Source organism: Lynx canadensis, chromosome D4 (genome assembly GCF_007474595.2).
Source record: "Lynx canadensis isolate LIC74 chromosome D4, mLynCan4.pri.v2, whole genome shotgun sequence".
Classification (NCBI taxonomy): domain Eukaryota; kingdom Metazoa; phylum Chordata; class Mammalia; order Carnivora; family Felidae; genus Lynx; species Lynx canadensis.
In genome coordinates, this window is record NC_044315.2 from 85,179,712 (window position 1) to 85,196,604 (window position 16,893).

At 51.0% G+C, this 16,893-nt stretch overlaps 1 protein-coding gene across 1 annotated transcript in view; it reads left to right on the forward strand.

Moving 5' to 3' along the window:
- Nucleotides 1-16,893, forward strand: part of MVB12B (multivesicular body subunit 12B) — a 193,332-nt gene that overhangs the window by 148,195 nt on the left and 28,244 nt on the right. The window lies entirely within an intron of this gene.

The window sequence follows — 16,893 nt, forward strand, 5'->3', positions numbered from 1 at the left end:
CCTTCTGGTTTTTGGTTTGGGGTTTTTAAATTCATGTAATATTTCCCCTTTCCTGGGGCTTTAAAGTATTTTTAAGAACACTCCCCTGCTTTCCCATTGAACCTTGCGTTTCATAAGGTGCCCCCTAATTCCTGCCTGCGTTGCTTCCTCCCCAGCAGCTGCAGTGACTCTGAAAGCCTCGTGGTGGAGAAATCACTTACGCATGTCTTTTTAAGCTGTTAGGTTCCACTGAAATGTATCCTTTCGTACTTTGTTCTGACCAAAGGGTCCTTTTGAAAAACTCAGGGCAGATTTTCAAGTGGCTGGAAGTCATTACCCAGGGAAGCCCAGAAAGGTTGAAGGATCCAGTACAAGTTAGAAATGGGTTCCTTAGCTTCAAAATATAAAGAGCTCAATTTGAGTTAGGTAGAGAGAGGAAAAAAAGAAAGCCTTCTGTCTGGATTCCAGAAAAGACCATCATAAGCTAGTTGAAAATTACCTTTCTTTCCTACTGTTGAGGGTAAAAGCGATTCAAAACCCTGAGGACTCCAGGGGCACTTGGCTGGCTTAGTCAGTTGAGTGTCTGCCTTCGGCTCAGGTCATGATCTCGCCGCTCATGGGTTTGAGCCCCGTGTCGGGCTCTGTGCTGACAGCTCAGAGCCTGGAACCTGCTCGGTATTCTGTGTCTCCCTCTCTTTCTGCCCCTCCCCTGTTCATTCTCGTTCTCTCTCTCTCTCAAAAATAAAAGACATTAAAGAAGGAAAGGAGAGGAAAGGAGGAAGGGAGGGAGGGAGGGAGGGAGGGAGGAAGGAAGGAAGGAAGGAAGGAAGGAAGGAAGGAAGGAAGGAAGGAAACAAACAAACCCTGAGGACTCCAGAAACTCACCGCAGATATAAAGATAGACCAACGACCTTTCTGGGTATCTTGCCCATGGAAGATCTGAACCAAGAGATACCTGTGGTTGGGTTACATAATACGTGATTAATAATCACTTAGTGGATAGCCTGGTTGTGCTTTGGCATTGGTATTTCTTGACATCTTGTCTTAAATTATGTAGGAGTGTCAAGATCCTGACCTTCTAAGCTAGATGCTGCTGGCCTCCCTTTGGACTGGAAGCATGGCTCCCTTGCCTCTCACTGCCATGAGACAGGGTGACCCCCATTTGCCTCTCTGGGTTGTGATGTGGTCTAGCACAGTGTCTGGCTTTTGCCAAATGACAGCAGTGACCAGTACTGCGGTACTGCCTGGCCCTGCCACAGTAAGTCCTTATGGGTAAACAGAGACCTGTTTGTGCATAAATCTTCAGGAAACTGTAGCCCTGAGACCCTCATGGAAGCACTCTCTGGTTCCAAGCACAGGCTGGGGCTTCTCATGGTGCCGTTGAGCCAGAGTCTCGAGGTTTGGGGCTAGGGATTTTTGCATTTTTCAGGAGCATCCCAGGTCATTCTGACACATTTGGAAGTCTGAGGACCTGTGGTTTGGAGAGAGAGGATGTGTCTTCTGGAATGTGAGGGCCAGCTTTGAAGACACCATCTATATTTTTATTTATTTTTTTTAAATATTACTTACTGTTGACCTGGTTTCCATACAATACCCAGTGCTCATCCCAACAAGTGCCCTCCTCAATGCCCATCACCCACTTTCCCCTCTTCCCCACCCCCCATTAACTCTCAGTTTGTTCTCAGTATCCAAGAATCTCTTATGGTTTGCCTCCATCCCTCTCTGTAACTTTTTTCCTCCCTTCCCTTCCCGTATGGTCTTCTGTTAAGTTTCTCAAGATCCGCATATGAGTGAAAACATATGGTATCTTTCTCTGACTTATTTCACTTAGCATAATACCCTCCAGTTCCATCCACATTGCTGCAAATGGCTGGATTTCATTCTTTCTCATTGCCAAGTAGTATTCCATTGTATATATAAACCACGTCTTCTTTATCCATTTATCAGTTGATGGACATTTAGGCTCTTTTCCATAATTTGGCTATTGTTGACAGTGCTGCTATAAACATTGGGGTATGTGTGCCCCTATGCATCAGCACTCCTGTATCCCTTGGGTAAAATCCTAGTAGTGCTATTTCTGGGTCATAAGTTAATTATATTTTTAAGTTTTTGAGGAACCTCCACACTTTTCCAGAGCGACTGCACCAGTTTGCATTCCCACCGACAGTGCAAGAAGGTTCCCATTTCTCCACATCCTCCCCAGCATCTATAGTCTCCTGATTTGTTCATTTTAGCCACTCTGACCGGTGTGAGGTGGTATCTCAGTGTTGTTTTGATTTGTATTTCCCTGATGAGGAGTGACGTTGAGCATCTTTTCATGTGTGTGTTGGCCATCTGGATGTCTTCTTTGGAAAAGTGTCTGTTCATGTCTTCTGCCCATTTCTTCACTGGATTATTTGTTTTTCGGGGGTAGAGTTTGGTGAGTTCCTTATAAGGGTTTTGGATACTAGCCCTTTATCCAATATGTCATTTGCAAATATCTTTTCCCATTCCGTCGGTTGCCTTTTAGTTTTGTTGATTGTTTCCTTTGCAGTGCAGAAGCTTTTTATCTTGATGAGGTCCCAATAGTTCATTTTTGCTTTTAATTCCCTTGCCTTTGGAGACGTGTTGAGTAAGAAATTGCTGCGGCTGAGGTCAAAAAGGTTTTTTCCTGCTTTCTCCTCAAAGGTTTGATGCTCTCCTGTCTCACATTCAGGTGAAGACACCATCTTCAAAGTGCTAACAAAGGCCACGCTTACCAGTGCCTGCCTTACCCCCCTCGCTTGTCTGGACTGGCCCCTCTCCCACAGGGGCACCATCTCCAGAGACGTGATTGCTCTCCAGAGAGAGGGCTCCTGTGCTCAGGGCTTGTTTTCTGTGGGCTGGCTCCCCAGGTGGAGGTGCCCTGCCCAAGAAGCAGGGTCTCCTGCCATTTGCGTTACCCGTCTGGACTTTCTACTTGGGGGCTCCTATTTGAAACCACTATGTTTTTTTTTTTCCTGCCTGTGGCATCTACAGTGTCATATACGCATCTCAGCTGCTCTAGAGGATGCCTGCCAGTCTCTCTGAGAGGCCCCAGCAGTCCCCCAAACGAATCTGCCACCGCACGGTCTCTAACCCTGGCACGCCCCACCTCGCTGCATGTGCTCTCAGTGGCTCTGTTCACACCTCCCTGAGGGGGCAAAGTGAGGCTCTGCTCCTGCAAGTGCTCCCTGCACATGAGGCAGGTCCTGGGTGGAGGCAGCCTGGGGCCTCGGGCGACCAGGGCTGCAGCTCCCACTTTGCTGGAAATGTCCCCATGGAAGTCGTGAGCACTTGGGCCCCAGTGTCTCCACCTGGAAAAGGAAGGCATTCCAGAGAATAGGCACCAAACTAAACCTCTGGCTTGGACCTTCCCGGGTCCTTGGATTTGTTTATCAAATCTCAACGCACCCCATCTCAACGCAGACCACATTGATAGTTGTGCCAGTTAGTAGGAGATTAGAGTGACTCGGAGCAGCCGCTGTCAGGGCCAGAGGGGCGGGCATCCCCCGTGTCCAGGACTGTGGTCCAGAGAGGATCGAGAGGCTCTGTGGTGTCGTGGGAGGGAGGCAGCTCCTCGGTTCAATTCTGCTTCTGCGTCTTGCTGCCGTGTGCTCCTGGCAGGTTGCCTCAGTGCCCTTAGCCGGAGCGTCCTGTGTAAAATTGGAGGGGGCTGGGGGTGACGAGAATGAGTAACAACAATACATAACTCAGGATTGTCATGAGAAATCCATCAAGACACAGAAAGCCCCTAGACCAGGGCCTGGCACAGAGTAGGAGTTCAACTAACTGTGAGCCGCCACCACCGCCCCCCTCTTTGGGATTTAAAGTACTGATGACAGGTGCAGGAGGGGATAGGGGACAAGTCCCTACTGTCCCAGGCCCCAGGATCAGACATCCAGGTGGGTGGTAGAGCTTCTCACTGGGATCCGGGAAACAGAAGCAGGAAGCTTGTAAGGGGAGAGAGATCCACTCTTTCTTCTCTGTTGGGGGAGTGGGGGGGCGGCGGGAACAATGCCTCACTGCCTGTTATGTTGCGTCCCCAGTGGACACGCCAATGCACGTGGCCGGCAGAGAGTCCCCCGCGATTCCGCCCGCTGGCTGGTTCGGGGCTCATCAGGGACTGCGTCTATTGTCTTCCAATCACACTGCCACGGAGTAGTTTGCATAAAGTCCCAAGTTTGTAATTAAAACAATTGAGAAACAATTTTCGCTATATAAAAAAAAAAAGCTGAACAGGAAGTGTCTTTTAAGCAGATGTTGTGCTGTGAGCCATGTAGAAATATTATTTTATCATCAACCCAAAACGGTTATCTCAAGACTTGAAAACTAAGGGAACATCTTTTCTACTAACCCAGCGTTTTTTAGCGCCCAATATCATTTCACATTTAAAGGTGACAGCAATATCTTTAACGTTTTTCTATTGGATTAATAACATTTAATGTTCAAAGCAATAAAGTGAAATGTTTTCGTGAGGGTGCTTTAGATCGCTAGTGGAAAATTCAAGTGGGGAAAAAAATTTTTTTAAAAAGACCACACACACAAAGTAATAGACGTCGAGAGCCATAAACTGGAAAGGGAGCCTGGGCATGGAGGTGGTTTCGAGGAGCTTGTGGGTGTGTGAGGCTGGGGTCCCCGCCAGCCGGGCGCCAGGAGGGGCTCCATGCTCTTGGCAGTGAGCGCTGGGAGCCCTCGCCCCGTCCCCCAGCCATTCATCTCCACCCAGCAGCGGAATATGACAATGTTAGCATTTTTCATTTCCCTGACGTTACCATTAATAAAGCGATGATCCAAAAGGGGCTTTGCTGAGTCTGTTCTTTATGCTACCATCACTCACGACTAGATAATTTCACACAGGATCGTTTTAAAATTAAATGACGATAAAAACGCTCTGCTGTTCTGTGTTCACCAGTTCATAGAAGTCTATCAAGTCATTAATGTGTCATGACAAACTGCTCGATGGATACAAGAGTAATTAATTATTTGAATAAATAACAAGTTGAACTTGGGGCTTTGAACCACAATGACATACGCATCCCATTAAGGGCGTCTTGGAACCTTTTCAGGGCACTGGTATGAAGAGTTAAAATGCAGGCCAGGGTCTCGGAAATGATGAAAAACAACTTCGTAAACACAGGGTAATATTTTACAAGGAGAAAGCCAAAATGTCACATTTCAGCGCCCACATGTTGTTCGGCGTTAAAAGTTCTCTGGCAGCGGCCATCTCAGGATCCCGCTTGATCAGTGATGATTTCAGAGAACAATTACACAGATTTTCATAATCACCATTAATCTCTGCATATTTTTCAAGATAATTACAGCAATTATTATTGAGATTTCTCTTTTATATGCCCATTGTGGAAAGGAACAAGTGCTTATTACACCGGATAGTTCAAAGGACCCTGGATTAAAATTCTTTGTCATCTCTGCGCTCGCTATTTCAACCCCGTGTTGCCTCTGAAAGTTCATCAGCTCTAGAAATTAGAGTCCTATTAGCAGGCTCTATTATTAAATCTCAAGGCTGAGCTTGGGTCGTGGTTAGAGTGGATGGTTGAATTGTTCGCTCGTGGGGCTGCTGGGTTCGGTTGGAATTACTGTCAGGTGGCAGGAGACGTCTGTGACAGGTGTAGTCAGAGACGGGTGGCAGCCTTATACCTATTTCCGTGATAGACTTACAAAGTGAACTAACAACCAATATTTAGAGAATACATTTTTGTGACATGCCCTTTAAAGGTTAATATTAAATCTGAGATCTGGGTAATTTATGGCATTGTACTTCACAGACACGCCAGGTTTAACGGAAGGGAGCACACTCCCTGGGATTTCCACGTCAAGGTGGGTGTCCGCGCAGGCATCGTTTCTCAGAACTTCCTCTTCAGATCACTGCTGTCCAGAGAGCCCGTCCGCAGGACGGGAGTTTGTGGAAGGTGATAAACTGCTTTCAAGAGAAGCCGTTTCCTGGGGCGAAGTTTCTCGAAAACGATGCTGTTTGGAAACGCACCGCGGTGTAGATCCAGTGTGCGCGCTCCTGTGCCCCATCCCAGCCACGGGCATTCATTTCTAGTCTCCTGTCATTCCATGCCCTGCCGTGGGGGCCGGCGGAGCCTGCCCACCTCCACCAGATGGTAGAGGTCTAGCTATGTGAGGCGGACGACGGCCAGGCCTTGGCTGCTGAACTGGGAAGTTCAGGATTTGAGCTTTCTGTTGAGGGAGAAAAATGCAAGACCTAAAAGTGCCCCTTTTTTCCCTTCCAGCTAAGTTCTGGCCTGGTCTGAATGCACGCAAGCAGCGCAGTCTTGTGTAAGTTCAAGTTGGGTTTAGACTGCCGTCAGGCTCTGCGTGGAGGTCCCGTTTTATTGGGCCCGTCCCTGTCTGCCACTGTGCCTGGTCTCGGAACCACCCAGCAGCTTAGGGAGGCTGAAGCCTGGAGCCGCTCAGGCAGCCTCTCCCACGGTGGCTGCGCCTCGGGGCCCTCGTCCCAGAGTCTCTCCTTCCCTGGGGGATGCCCAGGCCCTGGGGAATTTGATCCCGCTAATCAAGGTCAGAAGAGCTCGGTGCGGTGGTACCAAAATGCCACATTTTGCGCCATTTCTCTTTAACCTATGGGCAAGCTCTTTTCAAATCTTAAATAAAATGTCTAATGGGGTCCTACCTGTCCTCTTTGGGGGATATTCGAGCCCACTATCCTGTTGATAAAGTGCGTGGGCGCTCAGACCATTAAAAGCTTACCTACGAAGTGGAATCATGACATCGGAGAACGAACGGCAGAGGCGAGTCTATCTGTCTTGGCTGTAAGAGTGTCCCCGGGGAGAGTGCCCCGAAGATGCCGCGGGCGGTGGCTCCCAGACCTCTTCCACCTCCACACGCCTGCCACCCGCTGTCTCCCCTTCTGGATTACAGTCCGCTTCCATTTGTAGGTCACGTTTTCATTTCTTGGAGGATATCCCCGCCTCATCCTTCGCACAGCAGGAAGGAGGCGGACTTGGAGCGAGCATCCCCGTTCCTGTCCCAGCCCTGCCATTCACCAGCTGTGTGGCCCTGATAAGTCCCTTCCCTTCCGCGTTCCAGGTCGCTTTGGCAGGGTGGGCATGGCAACACCTCACAGGGCCATCCGGAGGTTTAAACAGGGCTGTGTGCAATGCCCTGGCCCACTCCTCTGCCCCCCGGGTGGGCACACCTGGGGCAGCGCTCTCCAGAGATCGGTGGGTCCAGAGCGGCTTCAGACATACGGAAACCTGGGACACCTTCTCTCCTTGCTCTTTGGTTCCAGCAAAGGGAAGGGGAGGCATCTGACCAGAACCCGTTACAGGGCTTTGTGAGTAGAATCTGGTCGAGGGCTGGAGAAGTCAGCAAGAAACCAGCTGTTACCTCCAGGGGGGTTGAGAACTGCCTCTTCTGGGGCTTCATCCCGGTGTCAAATCACCAATACGGATTTAATATGATGCTTCTGTGAGACGGAAGAATGTCCAGCTAGGAGGGATTTTATTAAATTTTTTTTTTTCAACGTTTATTTATTTTTGGGACAGAGAGAGACAGAGCATGAACGGGGGAGGGGCAGAGAGAGAGGGAGACACAGAATCGGAAACAGGCTCCAGGCTCTGAGCCATCAGCCCAGAGCCCGACGCGGGGCTCGAACTCACGGACCGCGAGATCGTGACCTGGCTGAAGTCGGACGCTTAACCGACTGCGCCACCCAGGCGCCCCTAGGAGGGATTTTAGACTTCATCTAGCCCAGGGCTACACCTCAGACTCACCTGGGAGCGTTGAAAACCTGCTACCCGGGGCCCATAGCTCAGAGCGAGCAAATCAGAACCTCCTGGGGGAGGAACAGCAGGTGGCATTTTTTTTTTATTTTTTAAAGTCGCAGATGAGCACCGGCTGAGACATCTGGCCCAGCCCGTTCACTCTCCGATGAGGACACTGAGATGTGACCGCCACGCACGTGGGCCTCCTCACTACAAGGCTGGTTTTCTTTCCACTGTCACTGCGTCAACAGATGCTGTCCCCCTCTCAGGGCATCCCGTCAGGAGGTTTGCGATGTTGGCATGACCCAGCTGGGATCCCCTGCCTATGGTGCTGTTCGCCGGGTTTCTTTACTGTAAAATTAGCGTGTTTCCTTTTGTGGCGGATATGTAATTAGTGGGAAGTATTTGGGGGCTACGTGAATAGCTCCTTCCTCATCAGATTATCCACCGATTTTTGTAACTCCGTCATTCCTTCGATAGGAGTTGGCGTTTTATTGTAAGGAAGAGCTTCCCCCCTCATCCCCAGTTTGTGCGTGTTGGGTGTGCACTGGTGCGTTCTTATTCATTGTCATCATTACTTTGACACTCAAATTGTTCCGACTGGCCAGCGGGAGCCCCTTCCCACTGGCTCCCGGATCCTTCTGCGGACTTTCCGTGATTCTTTGAGGATGCCTTTCTTTCTGGTACAACAGCATGTCCCGGACTTGTCCCTTCCCCGCCTCCCTTCCATCAGCCACTTCTCCACAAAGAGCCCCTGTTTCTTCCGGAGGAGAACACTAGAACCCAAAATCTGGGCACTAAGTGTGGCTCATGGCTCCTGGGCTGTCAGGGGATAGAGATATACCTACAGTTGTGTGTGTTGGGAGTGCGTGTGCATACATCTAAGTGCACAAGTGTATAAACACATATGTAACTGTGTATGTTTATGTATCTATATCTACTTCTTAACATCAAGCTTATGCTGTCACCTCCGGATTTGATCCAGCACCATTCTAACCCCCTGGCCGATTTATCTTCCTCAGCCAGAGCATCCGATGTCAGCAGTCCTCAGTCCCCTGTCGTGGGCCTGCCCTCTTCCCACCGTGTGTTTTTCCCAGAATGTCTCATCTTCTCTCGTGCCTCAGTCACCAGCAGGCTGGAACCCCCCAGTCCTCCGCAGCCCTCACTTCTGTATTTCCATCTGCGCAGTCCTTACCGACCAATGTTGCATCTCGCTCATGACGTCCCAACCACGTTCACCAGTTTCTCTCTTGGGTTGTCTTGCAAGCCTCTCAAACCCAATACAGCCAAAAGGGCCCCCACCAGCTTACCCTGCACTCCTCTCCCGGTCCCCCGGCCCCCTATTCTCCCGATGGCCAAGCCGGAATCTCGGGGTCACCCTCGCCTCCTCCCCCTGCTCCTCCCCCTTTCACTGCTGCAGCCAGTTGCCAAGTCTCTTGGCCCTGCGTCTGAATACCTCTCGATCTGTCCCCACTACTCCCTTCTTACTGTCACAGTCCTAGATGCCACCACCGGCATCCCGCACCTCTTTTCCTGCCAAGAACCTCCTCCCTCAAGGTCCTGCCTCCAGCCTCACTCCCTCTAATCCATGCTTCTCTCCACACTCAAAAAAGACTTTCCTAAAACAAAACATGACCATGTCTCTCTCCAGCTCAAAAACCCTTCAGTGGCTCTCCAGGGACCTCGTGGTGACATGCAGGCCACTTAAAATGGCAGTCAGGGCTCCTTATGAGCTGGCCATTGCTGGTCTCTCCACTCTCCTGTTCAGCTGTTAAAAAGACCGAGATACGTCTGTCGCTACCAACATGGGAACGCTGACAGCTATTGAAAAAAAGCAAAATTCAGAACAGTTAGCTCTGCGATGATACTGTTTTTATGAAAAACACAGGCACATACAAGACAAAATTCTGTATTTCTTCTCTACGTATGCAAACGGGTCCGTACGTGCATGTATTCCGCACATGCAAACAGGCTGGGAAGACCCCATGGGCCGTGCATAGACCACATCCAGGGCTAGGCCTGAGGAGGGTGTGGGATCAGGGCTCTGAATTCAAGGGGCGCTTCAACTCAGCTATACTTTTGGAACTGTTTGTTCAGAAAATGTATTCATCTGGGGTGCCTGCGTGCTATGTGCGGTTGGTTAAGGATCTGATTCTTGGCTTCAGCTCAGGTTGTGATCTCAGGGTTGTGAGATGCAGCCCCGCCTGGAGCCCCACGCCGAGCGTGGAGCCTGCTTAAGATTCTCTCTCTGCTCCTTCCCTCTTCTCCTCCCCCACTTGCTCGCGCTCTCTCTCTCGAAATTAAAATGTATTCCTTTATTGAGGGGGTTAAAAAAATACAACTTAAAAAGATACAGGTCTTCCTCGTCTCCCTGTGGGGTTACGTCCCAATAAACCCATCGCAGGTTGAGAATGCATTTACCATTCCTGCCCTCCCGGCATCATAGCCTAGCCTAGCCTACCTGAGACGTGCTCAGAACACTTACAGTGGCCTACAGTTGGGCAAGAGGGTCTAAAAACCTACTATATGCTGCTAAAGTGTTGGCTAGCTCTTGTAATGTGTTGAATACTGTACTGAAAGTGACAAATAGGATGGCTGTTCGGGGATAGCATGGCCGTCGGCTCGTGGTCACCTGGCTGCCTGGGACCTGCCGCCCTGCACCACGAAGGGACCGTTCCGCTCATCGCTAGCTCAGGATAGGATCAAAATTCAACTTTTGAAATCTGGCCTCCACCAAAAGCACGTCCCTTTTGTACCATCATAAAGTGGAAAACTCGTAAGTGGAACCGTCTTAAGTCGGGACTGCCCGTGTACGAGTCGGTCTTGAGAAGATGGGGAGGCGTGTGTTCCTGCCCATGCAGCCGAGCCCTGCCCGCACGCCCTGCACCTGACGTTCCGGCGCTCAGCAGCTAGAGGCCAGGCCGTTCCGCATCCGCACTTGGCCCCCATCCCCAACTCGCCGTGGCCTGAACTGCTTGTTCGGACCGTGCCTGTGTTCCGGAGGACTGTGGTCGCTCCCAGGGGCAGCAGACCTTCTCTGGCCCTCCGTCTGCTTCTTACTCTGCCTTTACAGAGCCCCTTTTGTTACGCTCCAGCTCGCTTAGGAGTTTCTGTCCCACACTGGGGACATTTACCCCGTGGCTCCTCAACAGTCCAGGAGCCTTTTGCTCATGGGGAAAAGTGTCACTTAGTTGGATTTTATCTTTACCTTGAGCAAAACGTAGTAGGTCTCTGCCCAAGCCACTAAATACTTGTGAAAATTTAAAAAGCGTTTCTGGGGGCGCCTGGGTGGCTCAGTCGGTCGAGTGTCAGACTCTTGGTTTCGGCTCAGGTCATGATCTCATGGTTCGTGGGTTGGAGCCCCAAATCAGGCTCCGAGCTGGCAGTGCAGAGCCAGCTTGGGATATTCATTCATTCATTCATTCATTCTCTCTCTCTCTCTCTCTCTCTTTCTCCCTCTCTCTTTCTCCCCCTCTCCCTGCTCCTCCCCCGCTCACTCTCTCTGTCTCTCTCTAAATAAATAAACTTAAAAAATTAAAAAGCATTTCTGCAGCAGAGGGAGGAAGATGTCCTTGTGCACAGGCCTAGAGTTTCCCGTGGCTGTGGAGCGCGCGTGGCCCAACCTCTCTGGACTCCTACCCTCTAGGCTCCCTCTGCTCAGGCCCCAGCTCCCGGGCCCCTGAGGGCAGCTCTGGAAGTGGGGGGGGGGCAGATGTTGGAGGGCTCTCACTTTCCTCCCAGGGATGTGGGGGGATGAAGTGGGCCACATGACTAAAGTGACACTTACTGGCAGGTGTTGTTCTGTGTGGGGGACAGGGAGGCCGAGAAATGAAGCGGGGAGACTTCCTAATTGCCCCCACTCGGTAGAACCTCAGAGAATATTCATTTGTCAGGTGAAGCCACCTTTATGTTGAAGAATATGCTATTTCTCATAGACCTGGCACCCAGGGGCAGTTTTCTTTACTTCACTTTTGGGACTCTTTCCTGGGGGACATGAAGCAGCCTGGGCCTAGCTTGGGCCTTGCTCCTACTTGAGCTTGACCTATAATGCCAGAGATGGCAGACCCCAGGGAGAGCCATGGTCGGGGGGTGGGGGGCACTGAGGTACTCCGGGGCAGGCACTGCTTCGGCACCTCCAGAAGCCTCTGGATTGGGACTCACAGCCCCGGATTACAGAACTTAACGTGGCTGCATGTAACGTGTTGATGTAAAAGGTCGAAAACCACAGAGGTCTACTCTCTTGGAAGGGCATTCTCCCCAACTGCAGTGGCGATGATGGTCATGGTGACCGTTATCGAGCACGTACTTTGTGCCTGGGGCTTTATCTCCTTTAAGCTTCACAGCGATCCAGGAATGATCCTTTCCTTCTACAGTTGAGGAAAGAGAGGCACAGAGAGATTAAACCCTTGTCCTGAGTCCGAGGTGGACCCGGCCTGAACCACGCCTCTGCAGAAGCGGGGGGCTGTTGGTATCTGCGAATCACTGGTAACTACCGCGTGCTCCGTGCCCGCTGCAGGTGGGGCCGTGCTCTGCCCTCTCTCCCCTGCGGGTTCATCCCCGGAGCAGTGCTGCAGAGTGGGCGTGGTCAGTCCTCTCCCATGTGACTTGGGCCCAGTGACTTGCCCAGCGCATCCCACAGCCAGCAAGTGGCTGAGCCCAGCTCAGGGCTCACACATGTCTGACTCTGGCACCCACTCCCTCCTCCCTCAGGAGGTCACTGTGGCTAATAAGTCAGTTCTTTGGGCTTATGAATAACTGGAGAAACAAATTGCTTTGGGGATCCAGAAAGAAGTGGTTGGCCTTATGTGGACTGACTTGGAATGTCACTGAGCAGACAGTCCTGGAGGTGTCTACAGATATCTTCCAGGGAATATCCCCAAAGTGAAATCACCAAGAAAACAGAACAGGCTTGGTGTTTGGGTGTGCAAATGAATTTTGAGGACCGGCCTTGAGATCTTGAGGTGTTGGCATCTTTCCCGTCACAAATTGTAAAGGACTCTTGAATCCACTGGGAAGGAGAGAAGAAAGGGTCAGGTTGCTGATTACTTACAAGCAGGTACCCGGGATTAAAGGCCTTGCACCATTCCAGCTGCATTTACCTTTATTCGGAAAATGACCACCTGCCAATAAGCCACCTCGTTCGCCGTCGTCTGTGCAAGTACTTCTGAGCTGTTGTGACTCCAGTTCACGTTACAGGGCTTTACCTATAAGCGGACGATACTTGAGATGCTGGGAATGGAGTCTTTTCCTTTAAATATCACATTTTTTGCCACGTGATTTTATGACCCTTTGTCAAGCATGGTGAAATTAAAACATGCATTGATTAGAGCACTTCCTCGGTGAGATGTCTGTGAGGGAAGGGGTGGGCAGCCCTGAGCAGCTGTGGGTACCCCAAGGCAACGGGGTGGCCGTGGTTCTGGAGCCCTCGGGAACTGGTCGGCGGTGGGTTGGCATAGAGCCCGCAGAAGTCCGATGGTGTGTGTTTGGAGGAGAGAGTTCAAGGGATGGCTCTGAGGGAGTGCCTTCTCGAGTCAGGTGATAGTCCCCGTGCGAAGGGGAGGTCCGGGAACTCTAAGCCTGTCCCATCCCCAGCCAGAGTTCCTGCAGGGTCCTAGCTAGGCTGTCTGTGTAAGCAGGAGTCTGATTCTACGTCCAAACAAATACGGTGTGCAAATCGGACTTACTTCCCCCAAGAATAGCAAAGTCAGGTATTCGGGTCAGTTGGGGGGGAAAAAAATTCCCCCCCTTCTCCTTTAGAATAGGGGGTGGTAGCAGATTAGAGCTTTATTTGTTTAAACCTTGCAGATTCTGTAAGCATTCACAATCCTCTTGACTTGTAGTGCCTGATTGTAAAAAGAACAGTTGAATGAGCTCATTGTTTCCTGGGTTTTTTTCTTTAATGTATTTTACAAACACTCCGGTGACAGGCCTGACACGCTGATTTCTATGTACTCGCACTTCAGTCTGGGATTACAGCATTAATAACAGAGTTCCGTGCATCATGCCATTTTTAAGCATGATCGTTATGATAAAGGGCATATACTTAATTACAGGCCTGCTTAATTACAGCTCTGTTGAAGCTCGTTTGTTTAGGAGAATGCTAATTGCACTACGGAGCCCGCGGCACATCCTGGCTTTCATGTGCCGTATGCTGCTCCGTGCCGTGGACCAGCATTTTGTTAAAACTGCCACCAAAGATAAAATTTAAAAAAAAAGAAGAAGAAGAAGGAAACACAGTCCTGGTACTAAAAGGAAGCCTGTCTGGCGCGTGGCTGTAGGTCGGGGCGGAAACCACCATTTGCGGGCCGGGGGCCTCGCTTCTCTTGTGACCGGGGTCCCTGTCACCCTCACACAGCCTCCTGAGAGCTGCGTCTTTCCCCCCATCTCACAGGGTAGCCGAGGCTCAGAGTGGTGGGGCGGCCTGCCGGGCCACACGTCCGCACCTGCTGAGTTGGAGGTGAGACCCAGGCCGTTGAACCGCCAGGCCCACCCTCCCGCCGCAGCCCTACAGTGACACAGCCACTGTAAGCTGGACTCTGTACTCGAATCCTGGCACCTGACTGCTCTCGGCCTCGGCTTCCTTTTTTTCTCTTTGCAATGTTTTAATTGTTTATTTTTGAGAGAGAGTAGGGGGGGAAGGGCAGAGAGAGGGAGACAGAGGATCCGAAGATGTCGGCACAGACCCCGATGGGGGCTCGGACTCATGAACTGCAAGATCATGACCTAAGGCGAAGTCAGATGCTCAACCGACTGAGCCTCCAGGCGCCCTGCGGCTTCCTTGAGTATAACTTGCAAGCGATCTGTGTTGAGGCTTAAGTTACCTGCTACGTGTTCACCACCCAATATGGAGGAGGTTCCTATCCTCTTGCCTCGTTTGTAGAACTGGGAGCAGTTCTGTTACCTCCAGGGTTTGGCGGTGGGTGGGGAAGGGGGCTTTGTCGTGTCCCTGGGAGCCAAGGGGCCTAGAGAGGGGACTGCCGTGTGCCCCAGGAATGCCACCTTTGGTGCCAGCAAGAAAAGGACAGGCGTTGCCCCTGCTTCTGGGTTGTGGCCACGGACTGGCCAGGCGGTGCCTGCCTGAGATCCCCCACCCAGACCCCGGCTGCCTGGGAGGGCAGCCTGGGGGATCCGAACAGTGGCTCTATGAGAGCAGGGACCCCCTCGCTCACAGCTCTCACTCCAGCTCCCCCACGTGTCTCTCTGAGTAGACTCAGCAATAGACTGAGCGAGTGTCACAGTCTCTGAGCACTAAAGAAAAGTGAAGACAAAACACTGGCTTCAGCTAGGGGAGAAAGAAAGGAAGGAAGTAACGTGGCTCCCCCGTGAGTAGCCAGGATGGAGATGATTTATGAACACTCTTTTGGAACACATGAAAAATGTGTGCCATTGATTTTAAGAATTATGTTTGGCAAATCTCTAGATATTTTAAAATATGGAATGGCTGCCCAGATAAAGAGTAGAAATGGATGTTATGGAATTAGAAGGGGATTCAGCAGTCCCACAGATCAGCTTTCTCCCCAACACATAAAACCCCGCCCTCACTCCCCGGCACGTGGCCTCTGCCTGGACCCCGGTCAGCCAGCTCTGCTGTTCCTCCCTTTCGTCCTTGCCCCATCCCTCTAGCCCTCGCCCTGTGGTAGCTCTGAAAATACGTGCAGACATTTGGTTACGATCACCTTCGAGTCTTCTCTGGACCAGGATCCCCATCTTTCTGCCCTTCCCCATGTGCTGGCACAGTGCTGGGTTCTAGAGGGTGAACCAAAATGGACAGGGATGACACCTTCCTGGAGCATGAGACCTGATGGTTTCCTCCCCTCTCCTCACGTGGTCTGACTTCAGGTCCCTCACCATCCTGGGACTCCTTGTAGGCCACCTGAGAGGACCCTTTGAGAGATCAGTCCCCATACTGAACTCACAGTCAAGCCCAGAGCAGACCAAGATGGCGGCTCTCTCACCAGCACCAGGACTGTCGCACCATAACTTACCCATGGCACCCCTCCTGCCCGGTTAAATACCAAATCACATTACCGACTTGTTCAGCTACAAACCAGTCTCTTTTCATGTCTTCTATTGTTATTTCACATGTCCTTCATCCCACCTAATACAGTAGGTTTTTTAGACCTAAAGTACAGGACTTACTAGCATTGACCTTCAGTAAATTCCATCGTTAAATTTAGCCCAGGATCCCAATTTTTTGAGATCTTTATTGGATTTCTCTCTGTTTCCCAGTTCATAGACTCTCCTCCCAGATCTCTCCATCAGCCACATCCTAGATAAGCCTACTAGGCATGTCTTCACTGAACTAATCGATAACGCCCTGGGCACCCTCCGGAGAGGTCAGTTGAGGTCGGTGTCAATCTATTAATCAGCTTCTTGAACATCTAGTCCAGCTACTTATGGATTCCCCCCCCCTTAACATTGTCCAGCCATATTTATCTGTCTTGTCCACACAGGTAACGTGAGAAATTCTGCCAAGTACTTTGCTAAAATCCACATTCTTTCAGCCTACTCAAACCTTTGATGTACTAGATTTTTTAAATAAATGAAATTTGGCTGGCAGACCGTTTCGCAAAGTTTTATTGGCTCCCCTTTCAAGGGGCTCCCCTCCTGGCAACAGCATCCTGTCCCTCTCGCCAGCTCCGTCCAGGAACTTCAGCCCACAGGATCCTATCAACTTGCTTTCTTTTTCCTGCAAGCCCGTTAAAAGTCTGTTTTCTAGAACATGAGAAGCGTCCAGCCGTGCCCATCTTTCTATCGCGAACTCTGAAGTGGAAATTTATCCCAAGGTTCCCATCTCTCTCCCGTCACCAGTCAGCTCCCCTTGGCAGTCAGACTGGATCTGAGTGGTCCTCCCCACCATCTCCTCTGCCGCCAAGCCCATCAGCCGGGCACCAGCCATGGGGCGAGCCAGGCCAGCATAGCTCTGAAGGCTACGGCTGCCTCTTCTCACACAGTCTCGCTCGGGGTGCCTCTTCCCTTTCTTCTGTCCACAAGGGCTGCCTTTAGCGTGGCCCCATAAAGACGTCGCTTCTGGAAATTGCCTTTGACTCTAATCGAGGGCCAGAAGGAGTACCTTCATCAAACACCTTGATGTTCACATGGGGGACTGGCCCATGGCCCCAACATATCCCCCCCCCCCCCACCACGCCCTTCTCCAGGTCTCCAAGTA